The sequence below is a fragment of the Harpia harpyja genome, chromosome 21, assembly GCF_026419915.1.
Source record: "Harpia harpyja isolate bHarHar1 chromosome 21, bHarHar1 primary haplotype, whole genome shotgun sequence".
NCBI lineage: Eukaryota > Metazoa > Chordata > Aves > Accipitriformes > Accipitridae > Harpia > Harpia harpyja.
The window spans coordinates 12,387,832-12,410,671 of NC_068960.1; the positions used below are offsets into that span (position 1 = coordinate 12,387,832).

Consider the following 22,840-nt stretch of genomic DNA (forward strand, 5'->3'; position numbering starts at 1 on the left):
GTGATTTTTTCCTTGCTCATATGTTCCAAGTATTTCATCAGACCTTTTATAATTGCACTGAAACCAGTGCATTTCCTGTCACTTGTGCAAGTAATCAGGACCCCTGAAATTTCAGGTATTGATTTTTTTGTGTGTCTGTTTTGCTTTGGTTTTTTTTTTTAATATTATTATATTCCAGGATATGACCCCCATTGGATCCCATTGAGGTCTACACTGCTAGGATAAGGAAGGAGAGATAAAAACAAAGGGTTTTTTACCAAACTTACCAAGAACTTCTTGGTCATGTCATCTTATTATTGGAGAGCAGCTGGTAGGTTTTTTTGTAGTGAATGGTATTTTCATCAAAGAAGTAAAATGTTTTTTTCACATGCATACTGAAGGATAATTCAACTTTTGCATTAAAATGCTCTGATTTCTGCATTATATCATTCCTCTTCAATCAGAAGTAGAAAATCCTATGTGGTCTGATTCCAAAAGACAAAAAGCATGCACAGACAGATCAGATTTGGTTTTGTTATGCTCTCATTAATCCACGCTCTACGAAATGTTTGTGTTGGCACTGAAATTAGGGTAGCGTGGGATAAATGTGGAAGCACATCAGTTTAAGGTAGGATATTAATATGCCTTTGTACACCCAATACACCTTTGTGCAACTACATGCAGAACACCAGAAATGGTACGTTAGCCCAGTCAAAACTGTGCGTGGTGCTTGAACAAGCAGAAGGGATCATGGTACGGACTCGACAAACCAGAAGAAAGCAGGGTTTCCAGCTCAAGAGCTTATATTCTGCAAAAGGACAAAAGTTGTTGGAGGCTTGCTGTGTGACCGTGACTTCCTGCTGATCGATACCAAGTAGCTTCTGATACAATGTGCTAGGATATGCTGCCAGCTAGTCTTTCTATCTCCATCTTTCAGGTCTTACCAGCATAGTGGACCACAGCTACCACTGTGTTTCCCAACAGAGACGGACTGGAATACTAGCGAAATAGGATCTGTGGCAACCATAAACGTTGTCAATGACCCTGAGAAGTCTTGGTCATGTACAAGTCATAATAGAAAACCCATTTATTTATGACAGATTTTTTAAAATTTATTTTTAAGATTTTGTTGCTACTGCCATCAGCTGGGTCAAAGCAATTTTCCTATTACTCATGGAGTCACATTGCTAATTACTGCTACTCTATTTTCATACTGTCACTTATACTGCATTTGTTTACTGACTCTTCCGGTCAATAAGTCACACCTATTAGAACATTTTAATAGTGTTCAACAGCAGTTTAGTGAAACTTCCAGTTGAACAGTATCCCATCCAGCATACCATTGGATATGACAATGAAAACAGTATCCGGGGGAGCAACATGAATTACATTTCATGTTTGTTCTTCAGGAGACTGACTGATGCAATGTGTTAGTGCACTTGATGTTGGATTAGTGCAGTTGACATGTTTTTCTCTGAAGGAAGGAAAGTAATCTTAAAACCATTGAAAAATCAAATGAGACTGAAATGTCCAGACTACAGCTGCCTCTATCAGAAAGTAGACAAAACCTATATGAAGTGATGAAGTAAGAAATGCAAGCCAGGAGTTCTATTTCCTACAAGTTGAAGTTCAAAGGAGAACATCTAGCGAAATTGGGGTGGGGAGGTAAGAAAACTGATAGAAAAAAATACTTTTATCGAGGGGGAGTTAGGTTGTCCGGCTAATTGCTGTGGCATACAGCTAAGAAAATATACTAGTAACAGATTGGAAGTTACTATGGATTACAATGATAGTGATTTTTTTTAAAAATAAGATTTAAAATTCCTTTTAAGTTTTTAAATAAAAACTTATGTGGCAGTGCAGACCTGTCATATTTGCTTTTTGTAGTGTTCCTTTTATCTGAAGTGTCTGGTAACTGGTCTAAGTCATATGTGACAAACGGCATTTTCCTTCTTACAGATGAATTCTTTCTTTTTGTCAACTGGAGCTGTGCAGGGGCAGGGAGAAGCATTTACTTTTCAAATATACTTTCTCAAACAAGGTTGCATGTGCTCAATCATTGCTTAATTAAAGTTGGTTTTAAATCTGAAGAATAGATTAATATAATGGAGACACATAGTTGTACTGAGGAACATTCTCACAGCATAACAATATTATGGGCAAACTTGTTAAGTTAGTTGTAAAAGCCTCATTTCTCAGTGGCTGTGATTCTGTACATGCAGGAAGATGATAAAGTATATTAATCCAAAATGTTAAAATGTTGATGGAAAGTGCTAGAATGGTCTAAAATATGGCTAATGTAAGTGCAAGTTATCCACTTCCCTGCGAGCAGGTGAAGGTAGTGATTTTGAGAGCAGCGTAACAGTATATTTACTGCTGACTAAACAGCTGCAAAGCTGTATTTTTCTAGTAATAGAAGTTGGTTCCCTTAACACTTTTTATTTAGTAAGAACAGTTATTTTTACTGAGAAATGAAAAAGCATTGACTACCTATTTAATTTATATATACTCTGCATTTAACTGTTACAAAGATCTGTAGTAATGATGACGAGTATAGAATTACTAGGGTCTGTAGGTATCTAAGCGAAGTCCTACAAAATTAGGATCCTACTGCATTAAGTATGTGACAATTAAGCTATATGACATATTTGCTGCCCCACTGAATTAATGAACTACTAAAGAATGGTGAAAGAAATTATTTTCCCATTGTTAGAGATGGAAATGGAGGCAGGGTGATTTGCTTAAGGTGCTATATGATGGCTGTAGCAGAGCTAGGAAACTGCACCTTGGTGTTCTGCATCCCAGCTTAAGTCCCAGACTGGGTTCTTCTGTGGCACTGACACCTGGAAGAAAATAAGGAAAGAAAACACATGCCTCACTGTGAAGGTATCAGAATAATTAGAATTGAAAAGCTGCTTCCCAGCAGTAAGTCAACTGACTGTATTTACTTGATTGCTATACTTGGCAAATGTCGCTAAGTTACCCCACATTTTCTTAAACATCAGATTGGGACACAGGTTTGGCCTGGAATACATCCCTTACAAGTCTGTGTTCCTTCAGATACTGAATGCCCAAGTAGTACACCGTCAAATTCTTTATCATTGTTATCTTCATTAAAAAAAAAAACCAAAACAGCCTTACTTATTCAAGTATTTGTTTGGAAACATTCAGTGCCTTTATTCCTATTTTTAGAGGTTTGGCTGGCTGCCTTCCTCTTTCATGTCCTTCCATCTTCTCTTAGTTCCTTTCCACAACCAATGCTTCCTGTTTACCAATGTTTTCTTCAGCTCGTGTTGTTGGGGATGTTGTTCCAAAAACTACGAGAGTTATAAAGTGTAGTTTGGAGAGACAAGCTCCATGTGGAAGATTAGAAAACATTCTGTTAAGCCATTTTATAGTATTTTCCAATGTACTTGGTATTATCTCAAATCTATTTCTAGCATAGAGAACAAAATCCGACTTTAAGACTATACCATCCTATACTATAACTTGTAATGTCTTTGGTAATAGTAAGCCTATGAGTAGCATAGTATGTTCTGAAAGAATTTGGGGGACCATGTTTGTAGCGTTGTCCTTTACATGCCCTTTGGCAGCGATGTTACTCTGTCCATTCTGCAAAAATACTGCACTAGTGTGTAGCTGCCCTTAACAGACAGTTGCGTGCTGGAAAGGCTGTTATTACATAAATGTTCTTGAAACTGGTTTACAGTTATAATGTATGCAGACGAGCTAAATTACTCCTACAGTTTTCTTTTTTCATCTGTCTTTTTTTTGGCTTTGTTCTGTTCCAGATTCTACCCTCTGCTCCTTAAGTATAATGGCTGCTAGCACAAAGTCCTTCCTGTGCATACAATCATCCAGGCAAATAACAAGATTGCAAGTATGTTCTTGTACCATGTATATACTGATGCAACTCTGTCCATTTTTATGATATGGAAATACATGCTCTGTCTTTGAGCAAAGCCACAGACTGGAAGATTCTGGGGAAGGACTCTATAATTTCTGGCTTGCTTAGCTCTTAAGTTTTGACAGTCATCTCTGCCTTCCAGTAGATTTCTTACACACTGTAAGTCAGGTTCTACATTTCAGCATTTGCACCCAAAAAAAGACCCAGGACCTGCTGCTTGTGGAACCTAGGGCTACTTTTTATTTTTATATCTAGAGAAGAAGAGCCTTAGCAATGCAACTCTTGCATTTTTGTAAAACAAAATCTGAAATCTCTAGCGTATCTCTGGATGGATGTTAGACTTGCTTTCTTCTATATAGTTTACATCAACTTGGATTCTTGAAATGGCTGATGTAATGACCAGGATGATGGAATAGACTGACCTCTCAGCAAGTTTGTGGGTGATTGAGGGGAGTTCTTGATACACTGACGGGCAGGGCTGCTACTCAGATGGACCTAGTCGGACTGCAAAAATGAGCTGTTGGGGACCTCACGAAGTTCAGCAAAGGCAAACACAAAGTCTTGCATCTGGGTTGGCATAACCCCATGCAGAAGGACAGGTTGGGAACTGACTGAATAGAGAGCAGCTTTGTAGAAAAGAAGCTGGGTGTCGTGGTGGACAAGTTGAATGTGAGTCAACAGTGTGCTCTTGCAGCAAATGTGTCCAGCTGCATACTGGGCTGAGTATAACTGGTAGGTTTGAAGGGAATTGATTCTTCCCCTCTATTTGACACTTGTGAGACTACATCTGGAGTTCTGTGTCTCATTTTAAGAAAGGCATGGATATACTAAAGCAAGGCTAGTGAAGGCCACCAAACTGTTCAGGGGGCTGCAGCTCACGACACACAAGAAGAAGCTGAGAGAGCTGGATTTGCTCAGGTTTAAAGAAGATGATGGTGAGGGGAGGTTGTACTGCTGTCTACTGCTTCCTAATGGAATGATGTAGAAAAGATGGAGCCAGATTCTTCCCAGTGGTGCACAAAAGGCAATGAGCACAAGTCACAACATGAGAAATTCAATATAGGAAACAACTTTTTTTTTCTTTTTTTTTTTTTTCCCTACAAAGAATTGTCAAGTACTGAAACAGCTTGCCCAGCGACGCTACGGAAACTCCATCCTTACAGATAGTCATAGCTCAACTGGACATGGCCCAAAGCAACCTGCTTTAATGGAACCTGCCTTGAGCAGAAAGTTGGGCTCCAGACTTGCAGAAGTCCCTTACCACCTACGTGAGTCTATGATTTTGTGATGTGATAGCAGATAGCTTCAAACTAGCAGTTCCACCCTGCCAGGGAAAGAGACTCCAATACCACTTTTTCTTTTGCCTAAAGGTTTTCATGAAACTATGCCCTGCAGGTAGGGAAGGCAGTAGGCCTGTTCTACTGCAATAACAAATTCATTGATAATTATTTTTTCCATGTATCACCAACTAAGCTATGCAAATGCACAGGGGAAATCATCTGTACTAAATTAAAAGAGAGTTGAGACTTTATTTGCCTACTTTTATTATCTATAAGACAGCTTTGTCATAAACAGAAGCAGCAGTGCCCTTTTCATTAAGAACTACTTTCCTACCATTTTAACTCACTGTTCTGAAATTCTATTTCTATGCCTTAGTCCTTGTTGACCATTTCTGAATCTTCTTCCAGTTCTATTTTCACTGAGATGGGAGGGAAGCTGCAGAATTGTATGCAGTATTCAAGGTGAAGCTAGAACATGGATTTATAGAGACTGTGCAGACTACGTTCCACTAAGAGGGAAGAGACAGAAATGCACATATTATGATTTTGTGTAACTTTTCCTTTTAGTACATCTACTGGCTCTTTGTTGTCTCTAAATGTTTTAAATTGCTTAAAAATAAAATGCAGATTTTTCTTAGCTGTTTATTTGTTCACCTCTTATTGTTTTGTTCTTCATCCTGTCGATGGTACAATGCCCTGTTGGTCTGGTCTGCTTGTATTACAGCTTGCTTTCATGACCTTTCTGTTCATGATGTCTGCTTCCTCAGCTGTGAAGAGTTTTATGGCAATTAGACACTTGGCAGAGGATAAAACCCCCGTTATGTGTCCATCAAAGGAAAGGTGAGTAGAATGTAGCCCTTGTCTGTTTCAGGCTAATCAGCACAAGACCTATCTACCTTTAAACAGCTTAAATGCCATCCAGCCTGCTTTGGGAACTGGGAAGTTACTGAATGTATTGTTGAGAGACAAAAAACCCCTGGAAGTACTGAGGGATGGGGAACTTTGGGATTAGCTAGGGAACTTATGAGTAGCAAAGAAATGAATACCAGAAATCTGGTATCTTAAGACACATGGGATCAAAAAGGGGCTCAGTAGTGCTGAAGAACTGAGTATGTGTCACTTGTCAAGCAGGCTCTGGATATCTTTATTTGCTGTTGGATTGTCTCCCATGTTTACTCTTTGCTTTTGCAGTGTGGTTGGGATGAGGAGTAATTGAACCAGAGAACTGTCAGCACTAACATCATGATTTGCTATATGTGAAATAAACCAGACACTTCCAAATCACTCAAAAAATGTAAGTCATTTGCTGAGGAGTATGCATAAAGCGCACAACATGCAGGTCTATGTTCAGTAAAATGTTTGCTTAGCTGCTATTGTTTAGCCACTAGCAGCTGTTTTGATTTCCAGTGAGAAGCGAGGACTCTCATCTCAATAGAAGGTAAGAGTTTAAATGCATTCTCAAATCTGGGCCATGATGACAAACGTATTATTAAGTTTTCTATGTAGGCCTATTTTCCACTGCATTTGGAAGGCAACAAATGCCATGTACTATATAATATAAACAATTTAGAACAATTTATTTAACCTGTAATTATAAAGACTTAAGCTTATGCTTCTTTGTAGTATCAATTACTGGCTTAAGAATACTTTTTCCTAAAACTAAGAAAGAGTTTATGTTCTGTAGGCTTTATATTTCCTTAAAAGTGATCAGTTATGAACAGAGAAGACATGTTCAGGACACTTACAAGCAGACTTGTAGACTCATGGTCAGAAGAAAGCTAAGAAAACAGTTGAGTCTGAAGGTAGCTGCTGAAGTGAAATCCCAGTACCTTGTAAATATGACAGTGCTCAGGGAAGATGATGATACTTAACTCTTAGAGAGTTCACTGAATCTTCAAAGACATATAGAAATGTTGCATAATTTCCATTGTACAAATTGCAAACTAGGACACCAGTGAGTTTGGCAGTCTTAAGCCTTGGTTGTTCTTTTTGGTTTTAATACAAGGAAGATGACCTGATCCAAATACATAAATTGCTTCCTTGGTTTAAAATAAAACAAATTCCTAATGGTGATACTTCATTTACTGAATTTCATAGAAAGCCATCTAGAAAAACTCTTGTCTACAGGTCCCGTACCTAATAAAGTTCATACCATCCTAAACACATAGAGGGGCTGTACGCTTTAAAATAACATGTATGAAGAATCTTGTTCCTATGTATAAAGGAGAAAAAATCTTAAGTGCATATGAGATGCCATCATAAAATTAATACATCAAATGCCATGAAACTACCCCATTTGTACTAGCAGTGATGGAACCATCATTCTCTTTGCATTTACTATACAGAACAAGGGAGTTTGCTATACTGTGTGTAACAGGCCTTGGGAACTGGCATCAGGATGTGCAAGATAGCAAGGAAAAACGGGAGCAAGGAATCAGTCATAGTAAAGCTTTAGAAAGAATAGTTTTCTTTTCAACTGTTAGAGGTGTGAATCTTGCTAAATGGATTTAAATTCTTTAAGGCACTTACCCTAAAATATACATAGCATCAAGTCACAGGTGATCTCAAGAACCAGCAGTCAAAAGGTGACTAGTAACAAAGTAGTTCATTCCTCTGAGGCCTTCTTTGGTAACTTCCTAGTTTCAGATTTATGTTGTAGCTTTCACTGATTAGCCTTTCAAAGTTTGCAGAAATAAACAGACTTACTCCCAAATAGCCATTTTACAGTGATCATGAAACTCTTTCAGATGGCAAGTACTAAATACATTTTTACCTTTTTATGGTGTAAAACTTAGCACATTCTAATTGTGTCTCTGTTACTTTACCATAAATATTTTAATTTAAATTATGTCGAATGGTAGAAATTTTGTCTAGCTTTGTTTTGTGACTATGGCACCCCAAAAAACAGGAATAATATGGCGCTGCATACAAAATTTTATGCCGACCATATTCAGATTATCTTTTAAAATAAACAGCTTATACATACTTGACATTTTTACTTCACAGAGTGGAACAGTACTGCATACAGAGTATTCTGAATTTTATGTGGTCTGCACGTAAGATCTGCATACTTAAACTTAATGGTAATTTGATACTACTGTGAGAATCCTAACCTTTTAATTTCCTAATTCTGTTTGGAATTCTTTAATGCCACATTAATGTTTTAATGTTGCTCTAGTTATTTCCTCTCTCAGAAAGAAGAAAAGATAAACCCTTATTAGTTTATGCAGCATGTAATCCCTAGGAAGGATTTGCCAGGAACAGATAATCTTTGCTTGTGTCCGAGTCTTATTTAGAATGGAGGGTCAAGGGGAGCCATAGCCAAACTTAATTACATAAGCAATTCTAATTAACACTTATTCTGTAAAATACTATACTGAATTTTTGTTTAGATTTTTTCTTTCTGATAGCCACCAAAGAAAATATCTGTATACTATTTATTTTAATAAGCAAAAGTCAATACTGTACATCACTCTTTCAAATCCACGGATGTTCAAAGATAATTGTGTGTTGAGATGTTGCTGAAGGTTCATTATCTTCACTTCCAATCAAGTAGTATTTTTCATTTATTAATTTTTGTTGAAGCAACAAATAGTTTGCCTACGGATGCGTGCAAAGGTGTTTGCATATGCAGGCAATGAAGTAGAATTAAAATGTAAAGCAAAGTAGTTAATTCTCTGTAATGACTTCATCCTTGATCCTAGGGAAGGGAATGCATCTTCCTTTGGACAGAAAGCAAGCACTAAATAATATAAGCACTAAAGGATCACTTTCTTTCATAGAAAGAAAGAAATATTTTGTACCATAGCACATATATTGCATCCCCCCCCTTCAGTTTTCTGTAATCTCCATAATTAGCTGATTACCCCACAACTGGAAGGACTGGAATTAGGTGGGTCCTTTTATGATCATTATGACTGCAAGTTGAAGGAAGAGGAGGAGCTGCAGCTGTCCTAATTTTACTTGAAATACTGGACTTAGGAACCTTTGTGAGAACACTGAGGAGCACAATCCCTTAGAGAAAGGTCACCAGTAAGTGTAACTGCTTACTGGTAGACTGCTGCTTTGAATTTTTTTTGGTCTTTGAATTTTGTTCTTCATCCTTTTGTTTTGGCCTCTGCCCATCATCTTTTCTTCTTCAGCTTCTTAAGTCACTTGTCATTTATTCAAAGAGCTGAAGGTCAGATCATCTTATCTGCCTTGTATGCCATAGGCCCTGAAATTTCTTGTACCAGCCCAAGTAATTTCTCTTTGAGCAAGGCATATTTTCTATTTGCTTAAAGCATATAATTAAATTTGGAGTCACACAATTTTAGAAGATAAGGAACTTCCGGTTCTGTTAACAGAAGAATGTCTTGTAAGGGCCCTGTGGCTGGAAAAAAATTGAATCAAGAGTAGGCACGAGAAGTAGAGATGGGACAGCCTAGTTAGGGGAGGGTTTATTTAAAACCAGTTGACTTACAGTAAGATGGGACTATGCACATTTGAAGTGGATCATATTTTTATAGTAAAAATAAAATTTAATAAAGATAACCTTTTTTCTCAGCAAGAAAAAGGTGGTTTATTCATTAAAATATTTGTTCGAGGTGATAATTTGGGAGAGCCTTTGAGAAAAGGAAGGAATGGCAGTAAGTTCAATACTAAAATGTTTCAACTGACAGCCAGAGAAACTTTAGTCTTGAGAAAATATAAATAAAGTGTAAACAATATTTACTACAGGCTAGGTTCTGCCCTCAGTTAGACCAGTACATTTCTACTGTTTCTCAAAGGTAACAAAGAAAAATGTATAAAACTATCTAATACCTGAGATTCAGCAGTTTACAAAAGAAAGTACATTTTTATGTAACAAATAATCACTGCAACAGCTACATAGGTTTAAAAACTCAAAGCTCAATTTTACAAATTTAAATAATGAGACCCAGGATAACTGAAGCTCTATACAAAGTCAGTGGCAAGGTGGAGATACGAACTTGGAAAAGCCTAGCTGCTTGTCTTATTTTCTGTGCTTTGAAGTGTGCTAGTGCTGCTTATTCTATCAAGAATAATAATGCTGTTTTAAAGAAAGGCTGACATGCCCGAACTACATGTATACAGAAAAACCTCAGAAGGCAGGCAACATTTCCTTTTAAAATAGCTTCTAACAATGACTTAGCATAATTATACATGCTCCAGACTGAGGTTTGGAAGAATGTTAACTCTCCTGTCAATTTAAAACCTCCTTTTGTATACAGCCAATGGGTGGGGTGCCACATTTTAGAGCACAGCATTCAAGTTAAAAACCCAACCATCTAGGGTTTGTTTTGAGTCTTACAGCATACAAGCTCAGAACTCAAATTTTGTGGAAGCACAAGTGGTTAGAAACACAAAACTGGATTTATAAAACAGATTAAAAGAGCATGAAATAAAAAGTTGATTAGCGCAAAGGTATGAGAAACAGCAGGACTCTGCCTGCTGTAGCAACTTCTATGTTAATGGCAGTGCAATTCTGTTGCAATTGCAATTGTTTCCTAAAAACATTCCTCCATTACTTCATGTATCCTATATCCTGCCTTATAATACCCATGTGGACTAAGATTGTTGTGAAAGGTCTTGCTGCTCCATCAGTGCCATTATTTGTAATGGCCACTGTAAACTGCCTGTTCTTCTGGATTCTCTTCCATACTTCAGAATTAGAACTCTGTGAAACCAAGTATATTGTGTTAGTCCACTGTCATGGAACTCTTATCACTTCTGAAATTCCATATATTTATAGGATTAATTCATATATACCTAGATGCTTACAATACAGCTCACAGCTACAGTTATGTCAGCACTACTAAATTAGGCAGCAGTAGCACAGTAGTTTACACTTGCTTCCCAGAATTCTTGAGCAGTATGCATACTGGGGAATACTGACAATGTCAGATAAGAAGAAAATGCACTAACCTTATTTTTCCACATATTAATTTATTCAGAATAATTCCCTGTGGAATCACTAACTTCCAATAATTGTGTTATTTATATAGCAACTTCAGTGGTAAATCAATTAAATCTCTGAGATTTTATAATTTTAGAGTCATACTGGCTTGAATACCAAGATGCTGGACAGACGGATGCCATGTATGATACTTCAAAAGAAAATAATTTCTTAGGGTGTCTATGGCAGCATTCATAGGATCATAGACTGGTTTGGTTTGGAAGGAACCTTGAAGATCATCTAATTCAACCCCTCTGACGTGGGCAGGGACACCTGCCACTAGATCAGGTTGCTCAAAGCCCCATCCAAAGCATTCTCATGCTTTTCTGCTCTACTTCTATGATTTCCTTAAAATGCTAATCCTTCTAGTTTGACAAATAACAATTAAAATACTGTTCTAAAATATTTTGCTTTTGATAGAATCTCAATTATGAAGTATTCTGGTTTTTTTTTCTAATTTCAAAGAATCTGCTTCTCCACAGAAGAGAGAACTGAAAGGAAAATGTTCAAGTTTATAGGACCTAGTTTTAACACATTTTTAAAGTTTCAGTTGCTTGCTAGATCACTTAATGAAATGACTGTTGATGACTGATCTACACATTGCCAAAACATTCCTGTATCCATTTATAATTCTTAATACACAGCAGCATTACTTACCAGTAATTTCTGCAATTAAAAAAAAAAAAAAAGAAATTGCTATATTTATTTATCCTTTTTGTATTTTAAAACAGTTTGTTGCTCAAGAAAAGTCAAGAATTGAAATGAAGATTGCCAGGAAGGAATAAAAGGCGAATTCGACATGCAAATTTTATCTGGAAAAGTGTGTGTGTGTTTTGGGAGGGTGGGAAGACTCTTCTCTCCCCTGCCCTCTGAAGAAGTTGTATTTTGAATCCTGTATTTCAGTAATGATTGTAAAGAAAACAAAAAAACCTCTCATCAGTTTGATGTTCAGCAATATAAAACCAGAAATAAGCTAGATGGAATGCATCAGCTAATTTCATTCTCCTTTGTTTTTCTGTCAAAAGTATTTTCTTTGAAAGAACCTAGTCAACTCTGGCCACTCCTTATTTAAAGTTTTATTTAAATTCAGTCAGAGTTTTTCAGTATATATGTAAAATTGTTAGTTTTGTAATGTGGCTTTTGTTTTACTATGTTTTAGGAGACACAGTATTAAAATTATTTTGTTTTTCAGTATGTTCTCCAACATGAAGTAGAATGATATAAAGCAGAAAGTGAACACTACTGTTAAGGACTTGAAACTCCAATTCTTTGGAATGTGTCAGAGGTAAACCTGAAGAATTCCTTCAGCTTGAAAATACTTTGCCATTTTTACTAGTGCTTATAAACCCAAGTTTTGGATGACTGCTTGACCTTTCAGAATAAGGATGACAGTTAAGATCAGCTGATGAATATCTGCTTATACTGTTAGCAGGAATTAAGGTATTGGTCTATAACTGAGCATTGTGGTGGCTGGTTCTCTATGTGAAGGGCCTGAGCTTCCTCCATAGTATATGGAGAGAATTAAGAATTCATAAGAGCCAATATGATGATTGGGGACTTTCTATTTTAGCCACATGGATATGATTAAGCAAGGCTGAGGCATAACATTTAGCCATTTTGACCTAGGACTGCAGGGAAGCAGATAGTGCCGATGTGTTAATAGCTTTCAGGATATGAGAGATAGAGTTTAGAGGCTTTGAAGATATTTAACCTACTTAGCTCACCTACGAAGAAGATAATCTGATTGCCAGCTTAAAGAGATTTGTAAGCAACTACTGCCTCTACTCTTTCTGTTGAAATTGTGAAAAGAATTAGAGTGTCTCTTATTTAGTGACAGAGAAAGGAACATACACCAGTGACACTAGCTTGTGATTACGATACCTGACTGCAAAAAGAGAAAATCTGGCTTGATCCCTGCTTGTTTATGCAAAGGTCTCCGGCAAAACTTTCTTCAGAGAGATTATTCCTTCTAAGAGCAATCTAACTGGCAAAGTGTGTGTGTGTGTGTGTGTGTGTGTGAGCATTTTAGTTTGGCTCAGAAGTGAGCCAAATTGATTGTCTCCATGTACCATGCTTTGGTTCATTTTATAGTTGTCTCAGAGCATGTGACCTGGATTCCTCTGGGGTAAAATGAGCCAGGAAGGTGTGCTCCAACCACTACATTCAACCAATGTGTTCAGACTAAAGCTATTCCAAAGTAAAACCCCTGAAATGTGCATTGGTGCTGAGCATTTGACATCCACACAACTTTCGCTCTACAAATGGGCTTCTTTTGGACTAGTCTACTTGCTAAAGTAGACATGAGTATGTGCAAAGACAGCAGAGTCAGCATACACCTCACTCCCTGGCCTCTCTTGGACAACTCTTACTAAATGTACTCTCCTAGAAGTCACACTAGTTTGGCTTTTACATTACTGTGAGATTGAGACCTTCTAGATCTTGGCAAAGCTAGGAAAAAAAGGTGGGTTTTTGCTATTCAGGCAGGGAACTCTCCCTGTGTAGAGAGGTATTCTTCAGTTCTGCCTGTGTTATTTGCTAAAGCACAATTCTTTAACCGAGTTAGATTATAAACCACTGTTTTCCCCTCCCCCATCTTCTTTATAGGCAGATTTAAACCTCATATATAACCTGTGATAGAAAAGAGATCAATTCACTTTACCCATATTCCACCTTTTCAGTTACACTAGAGTTCTCTAGCATTAAACATCTGTTGTAGTTAACCTCTAAATATAAAGCCAAGCAAATAAGGACAGGACTACTGGGGTAAAAAAATCAAGATATTGAATCTAACAAAAATGTACAGCTACAAAGCATTATACCTTGAATAAAACACTTCCTGAGATTCATGCTAACAGTGGAGGCAGTGACGTTCTCTGTCTTCCAAAGGAAGGAATCAGACACACCTTACATTGTTAAATTAATCAGCGTAGCCATAGTTACAGAAAAGAAAATGATAAAATTAAGACCTGATGTAAACAGCTGAAGCTCATGATAATGGCTGGCTTAGCTAGTTACAACAATGATGTAAATATTATATTAGCAAATAGGTCAGAAAATAGGTGTAATATTCCTCAGCTTAATCTCCAATGCCTGTTTATAACATACAAATGAGTAAGACAACAGTATAGAGAAAATGGAATAGAATAAAATAATCTAATAAATTAAGTGGGCATGGATTGCTACATTTAAACCTTCTTAACCACAATATACACTAAGAAAAAGATTATTTCTAAAGGGTAGGAAAAGTTCTGATATTCTTTTCTTTAGGGAAACTGTAAAGACTAACATAATGTTAACAAAATGAAAATTAAAAGCTTCTCAGAAAGGAGGGAGTTGACAAATTAATACCTTCATGATATGCTTTCCTTGAATCCTTAAAGTATCTTGATATATATAAATCAGTACCTCACTTTTCAAGGTATATTCTGCACTCTCAGAAAGTGTTCTTAGCTCACTGGACGTGAAGTGAGGTGCTGTAAGAACTGCCCACAGAACTATCTGAGCTTCTGATGGCTCATTACCCTGGCCAAAATTACCTATAATCAGCTGGAATAGACCAGATATTGTTAAATCAAGAATTGAAGCAACGTATATGATTCCTACTGAAATACAGCCTTTATGTCCGGACAGATACATTTGTCTGATCATAAGAAATTTTACAAATGTGTGACTCTCTTAAGAAAATGGCAAAGCACCTTAAAAGATTTACAGATCTTAAGGGTATGCAGTGTCAAGGCCCAGTAAGATGGAAAACTGAAGTTAATCTACTGAGAGCTTACAGAGCATAACTTGTATTTGTATCAGTCTCTCAAATTTATGTACTCCTAGTATTTCTTGTCTGAATTAATCCAAATGCCCTACACCTTCCATTTAATTTTTAAGTCACATTTTCAAAGCTCTCTGTGTGGCTCTGCAAATGAATCTTGAATTTTCTAGTCCAGAAACAAGTTTTATTTGCATATCTTTACATGCTTTGGACAACTAACACTTAGGAAGGATATCTTAGCTAGGCACCTTGATTGTAACGGTTAAAAATTTAACTACTGCATTTTTGGGACAGTGCGCATGAAGAGTGGGTTTGGGTCATTGCTGTAGGGGCACTTTCAGGTATAGCTTCACATGGTTCCAGTTTTGCCACTCTTCCTGTTTAAATGTGTATGACAACATCAGGAGACAGTCTAAACTGTAATACCACTGATAGCCTAACAAGCAAGTCTCTTCTTTGTTCCTTTTTCTTCCCACTGCCCAAGCAAGGTGGTGCATTTTGATTTGTTTCCAAACATACTAAGAGGTATGAGTAATTTGGATACCTTAGGGAGTAAAGCTAGCTGGGGAAAAAAACTCTAGATCCATGTCCCACCTGCCGATTATAACTCTTACTACTCTTAAGAGAAGGTTAGAAGCACAGACTGGCCCTTTCCTCCCCACCTTTTTTTTTTCTGGCTAACAGCAGATCTCAGGTCACCCATTTTGAAAAATGGTTATCTTTTCTGTTCACATCCTCATTAGACCAGTCATCTGTAACTTTGTCACACTGCAACATATTTTACTCAGCATTACCCTCTGAGGCTACTCAGAGGCCTGAAGCTAATGCTTACGATGGTGGCTGGCATTAACAAATTTCAACTAGCCCCACTTAATACATTTGTTTTCTGTGTGCTGAAATATTGCATGGAAATTGCTTGACTTTTTTTTAAATTCAAGAAGTCCTTTCTAGTTTTGAACCTTTCAACCTAAAAGAATTGTTATCTTTCTACTTTTTGTGGATTCAGGTCAGATACCACCTGGTAGCTACCCCCTGGGATTCAGCCCCCACTGGGGCCTGGCCACCCCCCAGGAGGGGCCGGAGCGGGACTTGCGCCCCCTGCTGGTGTGGCGGACCACCACTCCGCTACTCCGGAAGGCAACATTCATCTTCGATTGAGTAAGTAATCTAGAAGTTAGGGTGAGGCATTACAGAATGACTGTTCGCTAGCTTTTAATTTTTGCTGCAGATTACGACTGAGACATTGAAACAAAACCAAGATACTCTGTTGTATACTAAATTTTTATGTAAAGCATATGACTGATGGATTTCTATACTAACCCATTCCTACGCAAAACCCCATAGGTGTTTCACTGGCTTAAACAATTTCCAACAATGTTTTAACAAGAAAGAATCTTAAATTACTTTAAAGAATGCTAAGTTTCCTAAGGAAATTAACAATGTTCATAGCTAACATCAGGCTCATATCATAAAAGTTACAGTTCAAGTTGACTGGTAGTTGTTCTCCAAATACACTGTTGCCCCTCCACCCCCATCAATTTCTTAGTGATAGCAGAAATCACTTTTCTGCTAGGGCATCACCACTGTATGCAAAAAGTAAATGAACTGTATCTGAAACATAGTTGTTAGAGTACCAAGTCACAAACACAACTTTGCAACATGTCATTTGTGTAGGAAGATACTGTTATGCTGTTTAGCTCAAGTCTAAGGGCAACTAAATAATAATATATATATGTTTAAGAAAGAATAAACAAAAAAAGTCAAAAAACTCTTTTACTTCTACAGAGGTAAGTGTTGTCTAGTATAGGATACTCTTTTATTGCATGGTTTCAAAAAAGGGTATAGACTGATGTGGTTGCTGTTAAAAAAAAAAAAGTTCAGCTTATTTTCAAGGGTCAAGCCCATAATTTGACCAGTAACTGCTGAAAATGACAATGTACAATTTCATCAGCATTTAAAAATGAAAAACTTTTGCTGTTTCAGTAATGCAGTGAGTTGGGTTTTCAACAGCATGGTATGCACATGACAGCACAGATAAAATACCACAGAGAGCATACTTGCATGCAATACTCAATGTTTTATCATGGAGATATTAAAAATCCATCGCTACCAACAAAAAAGCTGAAACAAAACCTAATATTGCTAATACCTTTGGTGGGAGTCCTCCTTCGAGTGCTGGCCAGCTACAAAAATGTGCAACAGGTCTTCCTATTTTGGTCAGAGCAATGCCCACTCATCTCTGGGTATCCTAAGCAAAAGAGGGATGTCAAGTAGTGGCAGAAAATAGAATAATAGTGTGGGCACCCTGGAAAAACAAGCAAAAAACCCACCAACTGCAAACTGACTTTTAGAATGGATTACATTAAACTATATTTAATCTACACATGATTATTTAAAATAAAGGGCATTATTTTGGTTAAGTCACTTGCCTTTGGAAGGGAATTGTTCATAATCTAGTTTAGTTCAGTTTAATTCTGCAGGTTTCTCTTCTCATAAAGATATAATATGGCTTAACTGTTTCAGCCCAGTTAATTCAGGTCAATACTCCTGAGCATGCTTTCACTGAAGGAGTTCTATATTTCATACTCTTGTTTTGTATAAAGCTCTATCTTGGTGAAGTATTTATAGAACTTAAGTATACATTCTTTGTTGTTGAATATTTCCTTTGGTAGTAGTTAAAACATATATTAATGTCCAACCAAAAGTGAGTGTTTTTACAGATGTTAAAAAAATATCTCTTTTGAAATTTCCTGTTTGAATTATTCAGGGAGAGATACTTTTTTTCCTTCCCAAAATACACGTGGAGTTGGAATAACCATATATTCCATATGTAGTTATACTCTATAACCACTGTTTGAGGAAAGAGAGCAATGTTGTCATACATACATATATACATGATAGAATTCTGGATCTGGGAAAGAATCAAGGACTCTTTCACAACAGGAAAACCAAAACAGTTTTGAAGGGAATGCATTCCTGGAATTATCTCTACACATAAATAACTTATTTATGCCAGAAATTGCAGTGAACTGTAATCCTAATGTCAGAAAAATGTTGCATGAAGGACTTCAGTTGCTGCAGAAAAAGGAATACACTGAAAAAACTTACTTGTCTTCCACTCATCTAAAAGTATCATTCACAGCTATGTAATTCTCCTGATCAGTGAGCACATAATAAATATGGGTTCCAAAGCAATTTACTTTATAACATTTGAATTACAAAAGTCAGGTTTTGTTTTGTTTCCTCTCCAAAAGTTTTTTTAGAGTTCAAGAGAAGTCCCTTTGCTTGTTTTGCTTTATAAGCTTATTGTGGGGAAAAAAATGTTTAAAAAGCTGGCCATGTTTTTGAAAAAGGCAGCTGCATAAATGCCTTAATTTCCATTTTCTGTAAGTGCCAACTCTTCCTTAGCTCAGAAAATCACTTTACTTAAGGGAGTTCATGAGGCATTTTTTAAAATTAACTACTCAATCATAAATCTTAAGATATTATCATAATTTAAGATTAACAACAAGGAACAGATCTACTTGTAAAGCAGTGGAAAGGATAGAATATGTATTTTCTTCTGCCTTCATAACTACTATTTAAAAAAAATCTATGATTGCATGTTTTTCAGGCTGTATCTTGGCCAAATCTGAAAACAGACACAAACATAGCAAGCCTGGAAGATATGATGAACCAGTGGCAGAGCTACAAGGGTGTATTTCAGTGACTGAATCTTGGAGTGCAGTTTGGGTGTTCTTGGAATGCAGGACTCAGTTCTTCAGTTTAAACACTTCCTTGAATAACTAACTAATGGGTTAAAAACTCTACTACCCTAACGAATTTCAGTCAGAAAATCATTATAAAATCATTAACTATTGTCATTCACCTGAAGCTAATAAGTATATAGACAGACATGATAGAATGGTAAAAAGCATCAGGATGAAAGACACAGCTATTACTTAGTAACAGTGACAATCTTACAGAATTTTTGTCTTTTTTAAAGAGAATAATCCACATTTAATTTGCTTAACAGGGAATAAAGCTGCTCATGCCAGCTTTTCATTTTCCCTTAGGCTAGCCTTAATCAACAAACCTATTGCTCTAACCAATGTGTTGAAACAGCAGCCATCAAGCATGTCTTTAGCATGTCAGTCTCCCATTCAGCAAATGTTCTGACATCAATATGAATGAAGTTTAGCGCTGTCTGCAGGATAACACGAGGGATTACAACTGCAGTGCTTATAAATAGCAAGTTTTAGTCCTTTGTAATGTGCCTAGTTAAATAAGATGGTCTTGGTTTCTTCTGTTTTCATCTTGATACTTAACACTGCAACTTCTGCCACTTAAGGAGCTGCGTAACTCAGTTTCTCTCTCTCATATATTTTCTTCTGAGATCTTTGTCTACTTGAGTGATAACAATTTCAGGACACTGTTCAAAGTGCATTTTGCTGTTGCCAATGCAGCTGTTCGTGTGGCTGCAAGGTGAACCAGATCAGGGAGTCTTTCAGCTGAAACACTGCCACTGCTTTTCTCCTGTGTCAATTCCCGACTCCATCATACCCCCACACAAATTCTAGCACTCACGAAAGAAAGGGGGCAATAGAAGTGTAGGAATATGGGAGGTATTTATGATGGAGAAGCTGCGTCACCACTTCTACTGCCAAATATCCCATCATGACCTGAGAAATTCCCATTTCTGATTCAAAAAAAAAAAAAAAAAGAAGAGTTGCAATAGCTAGTCTGGATTTAAGGTAAAAGTAATGAAAAAAGGAATTGCTCATGATTGTTTTTCAAAGCATCCTGGAAATAATGGGACACAGGTAACAACTGTTGTTCAGACTGTATCTTTCAAGATTTTATAGGAATGTAACTTTTAAAGGAGATTCTCCTAAATATATGGCATTCTAAATCTAAAATTTAGACTATGATAGCAAAAACACAAATAAAAGATGACAAAACTTCCCTGGGACTTTAAAATAAACATATCAGAAAATAAAATACTTTAAATATAGCGATATATATTATGATTTCACTATAGCCTGTCCTACAATGCAGTATTTGTTCTATTTTTCAGCTTGAAACGTGGGATATAGAATTCCTTTAATTCAACTTCCACTAGGTTCTTGGTCAGTCTTATAAAATCAACTAAAACATATGCTTCTTATTAATGAGTCTACCACAGTGGCTAAGTTTATCACAGAACACCTATTGTTCTCCAAAGCGTGGAAAAGCTCTATAACTTCCTAGCTATATCTAGTACATTAAGTTTTTCCTTTTAGTGTCAAATAATTAACCTAGTTTGTTTGTTCAAAATCATCAGTACAAATAGTGATGAAACATCTGTCATCTTAAAACTGCTTTTAAGATGGCAGAAGAGTAATTCTCCAAGACAGCAACTACAAGATTTTCTAGCTGACTTTAGCCATGTTCTAGCAGTATACAGGGGTCTTTCTTGATACAGAAATACGATGCCTCCACGTTCCTTTTAAAGAATATTTTAAGCTCTCTCACACGCAACAGTAATGAAGTTCCATTTTTCATCTCAGTATAACTACATCAGCAGTTGAAATTGTGAAAAAAAATAATTGGGTAGGTTTATGTAGGCTTCCACAAGTAATATTTTAAAATGAAAGGTATTGAGTTTATGTAACAGGATTAATCCTCATCAGTTAACTCATGACAAGTTAGTTCAAGATGGTTTAAGTACAACTACTACTCTTTTTCTCTGAGTAGTTGTTATATCATGTAATTAATTTAAACAAGGAAGATAATTACTTGTTACCCTCTTCCAATTTAATTTTTATAAAAGCTAAATATATTACTTCCACAAAAACTTACTTGGTCAGACATTTATATTATTTATCTTGCCACGTTCTCAAGGTATTCTGCACACCTTGTACCTATCATTGAAACCATGACTCCACAGCTCCCACTTTAACACAGTGCCAAGCTATACACAGCTGTGCTTCTAAAGCTGCTTTATAGGGTACAATTTGTTATAACACCCGAACAGTTTTTTCAATAACCTCTTAATTCTAACACAAAATTTACTTTGTTTTCTAAGTGTTTGATAGGTAGTGTATTTGTATAGATATTCTTAGTAATTTAACTTTACCTGATGCAATTTTCAGGCTCACTTTTGCAGTCTGTATTACATCTGAAACATTCCTGAAGTAGCCAGCCCATCGGTGGAGTTCTCAACAAGCCATTCTCTAAATGTAAACGGTATGTAGGCAATCCTAACAGCAGGCTTAGAAAAATCAGCAACGTGATTTATGCGATACCTATAAATCAAAAGGATTAACCACTAGGGTTAGCATTTGCATCCTGCTACTACCAGCCAAAAGATTTTACCTCAGCAATGGTTTGTTGTTCTGGATGAGAATGATCATACTGCTTGCTTTCTTAAGTTGCTCAGTGTTCAAATACTTGTAATTTGGAATTGGATAAGCCTTCTTACCATTTTTATGGCCTCTTTCATAGTTTATGATCCATGGGTGTAATTATTGTTCTAGGCGTGGGTTTTTTTACTCTTTTTGTTTTCTCTCACCTCCCTTTAGTTCTTGCAGTAACCAAAAGCCCAATTTTGCATTGAGTCCTACAGGACTTTTAAATTTCATTCTATACACTTAAGCATTAACAATTTAATATCTGACTGCTACTGCTGAATTGTCACACTTAGTCTCAAGAATTGACATGACTGAGATCAACTGAAGGTAATTCACCCTTTGGAGCTGGGAAAAGCGTCTAGGCAGAGCTTCACAATTTATTCTTACAGTCCCACCCCAGTAATTAGACTGGAACAATGTTTAATAGAGGTATGCTTCACCAGGGCAGGGAACCTTCTATCAGTGTAACTTCACCCGATAAACTACTAATTGGCTGTATTCCTTTCAGTCTCAATTAACGGTAGTATAATTTGTATACTACACTTGTTAAAACCTGGAAAGCTTTTCTTTATACAAAGTTCTACCATGCAGGCCACATCAGTGTCTCAAATGTTTTTTTTAATCACATTATTTGTGGGGACTGGTCAGCTGCACTACTGACATTGCCATCACTAATGCTACTGGAAAAAAGGAAATAGTATTATTAGAACATCAGTTATGTCCACTGTAAGAGAGGGAAAAACCCCAACCCCCCACATTTGAGAGAGCATTCAAGAGATCCGTAATTCAGCAATTCCCTCGGCACGGTACGTGGGCCGGCAGAAGCGGTGCGTGCTGCCTGTCACAAAGGAAGGTGTTCCTGCCTTCACCTGCCACCGGTGAGATCAGCCACTGCCGTGGCTGAGAAAGCGATGACAAACAAACGTTCCTTAAGCCTCCCGCTTATTCACGTTTTACGATTTGGCAAAAGAGCTTTCATAAACGTCTTTCGTGAGTTCCAATATAAAGAGCCAAAAGACAGGAGGAGTTCCCAGGTTCGCGAATGCTCATCCCAGGCGAGTGACGGAGAACACCTCGGGCCGTGCCGGTGCAGGGGAATGGAAGAGGCCGTACGCCGCAGGGCAGCGTCCAGGGTGCGCTCCCAGAACCGAGGGCCGTTCCCGCCGGGCTCGCTCACGCCCGCCGCCTCGCTCCGCGTTCCTTCCAAGGCGGCTGACGGCGCAGCGCCCAACGCCGGTGCTCGGGGTACCCCCCGCTCACTGCCGCCCCTCCCGCGCCCAGTCCCGGCGGGGCGAAGGCCGTCAGTGGGGCCCGCGGGACCCCGCCCCGCCGCCTCACGCCCCCTCGCAGGCGGCGGCCGCGCAGGGCGCATGCGCACCGGCGCGCGCGCAAGGCGGGAGGTGCGACCCCGCGCCAGCCCGGAGCATGCGCAGTAAGCCCAGCGCCGGAGCAGAAGGAGGGCGACGGCGCTGGGCACGAGGACTCCCATGGGGCGCCGCGAGCAAGCTGCCCACGTCGGGCTGCTTCCGGGAGAATTAACGGGAGCCTTAAAGGCCCGCAGCGTCGTCTCCGGGCGATGGC

General features: G+C 37.7%; 1 long non-coding RNA gene across 6 annotated transcripts; it reads right to left on the bottom strand.

The window, feature by feature from the left end:
• Positions 1 to 535: 535 nt before the first annotated feature.
• LOC128134817 (uncharacterized) lies at positions 536 to 22,518 on the bottom strand. 6 transcript variants are annotated; one of them, XR_008232839.1, is made up of 4 exons: positions 20,986 to 22,518; positions 17,038 to 19,566; positions 5,501 to 5,933; positions 536 to 2,822 (listed from the first exon to the last, which is right to left on the bottom strand). It is a non-coding gene; the product is annotated as an uncharacterized LOC128134817 (long non-coding RNA). The 6 variants fall into 6 exon arrangements; XR_008232838.1 differs by lacking the exon at positions 536 to 2,822 and having other exon boundaries at positions 5,185 to 5,933; positions 17,038 to 17,136; XR_008232841.1 differs by lacking the exon at positions 536 to 2,822 and having other exon boundaries at positions 5,185 to 5,933; positions 17,038 to 17,193.
• Between the last annotated feature and the right edge of the window lie 322 nt (positions 22,519 to 22,840).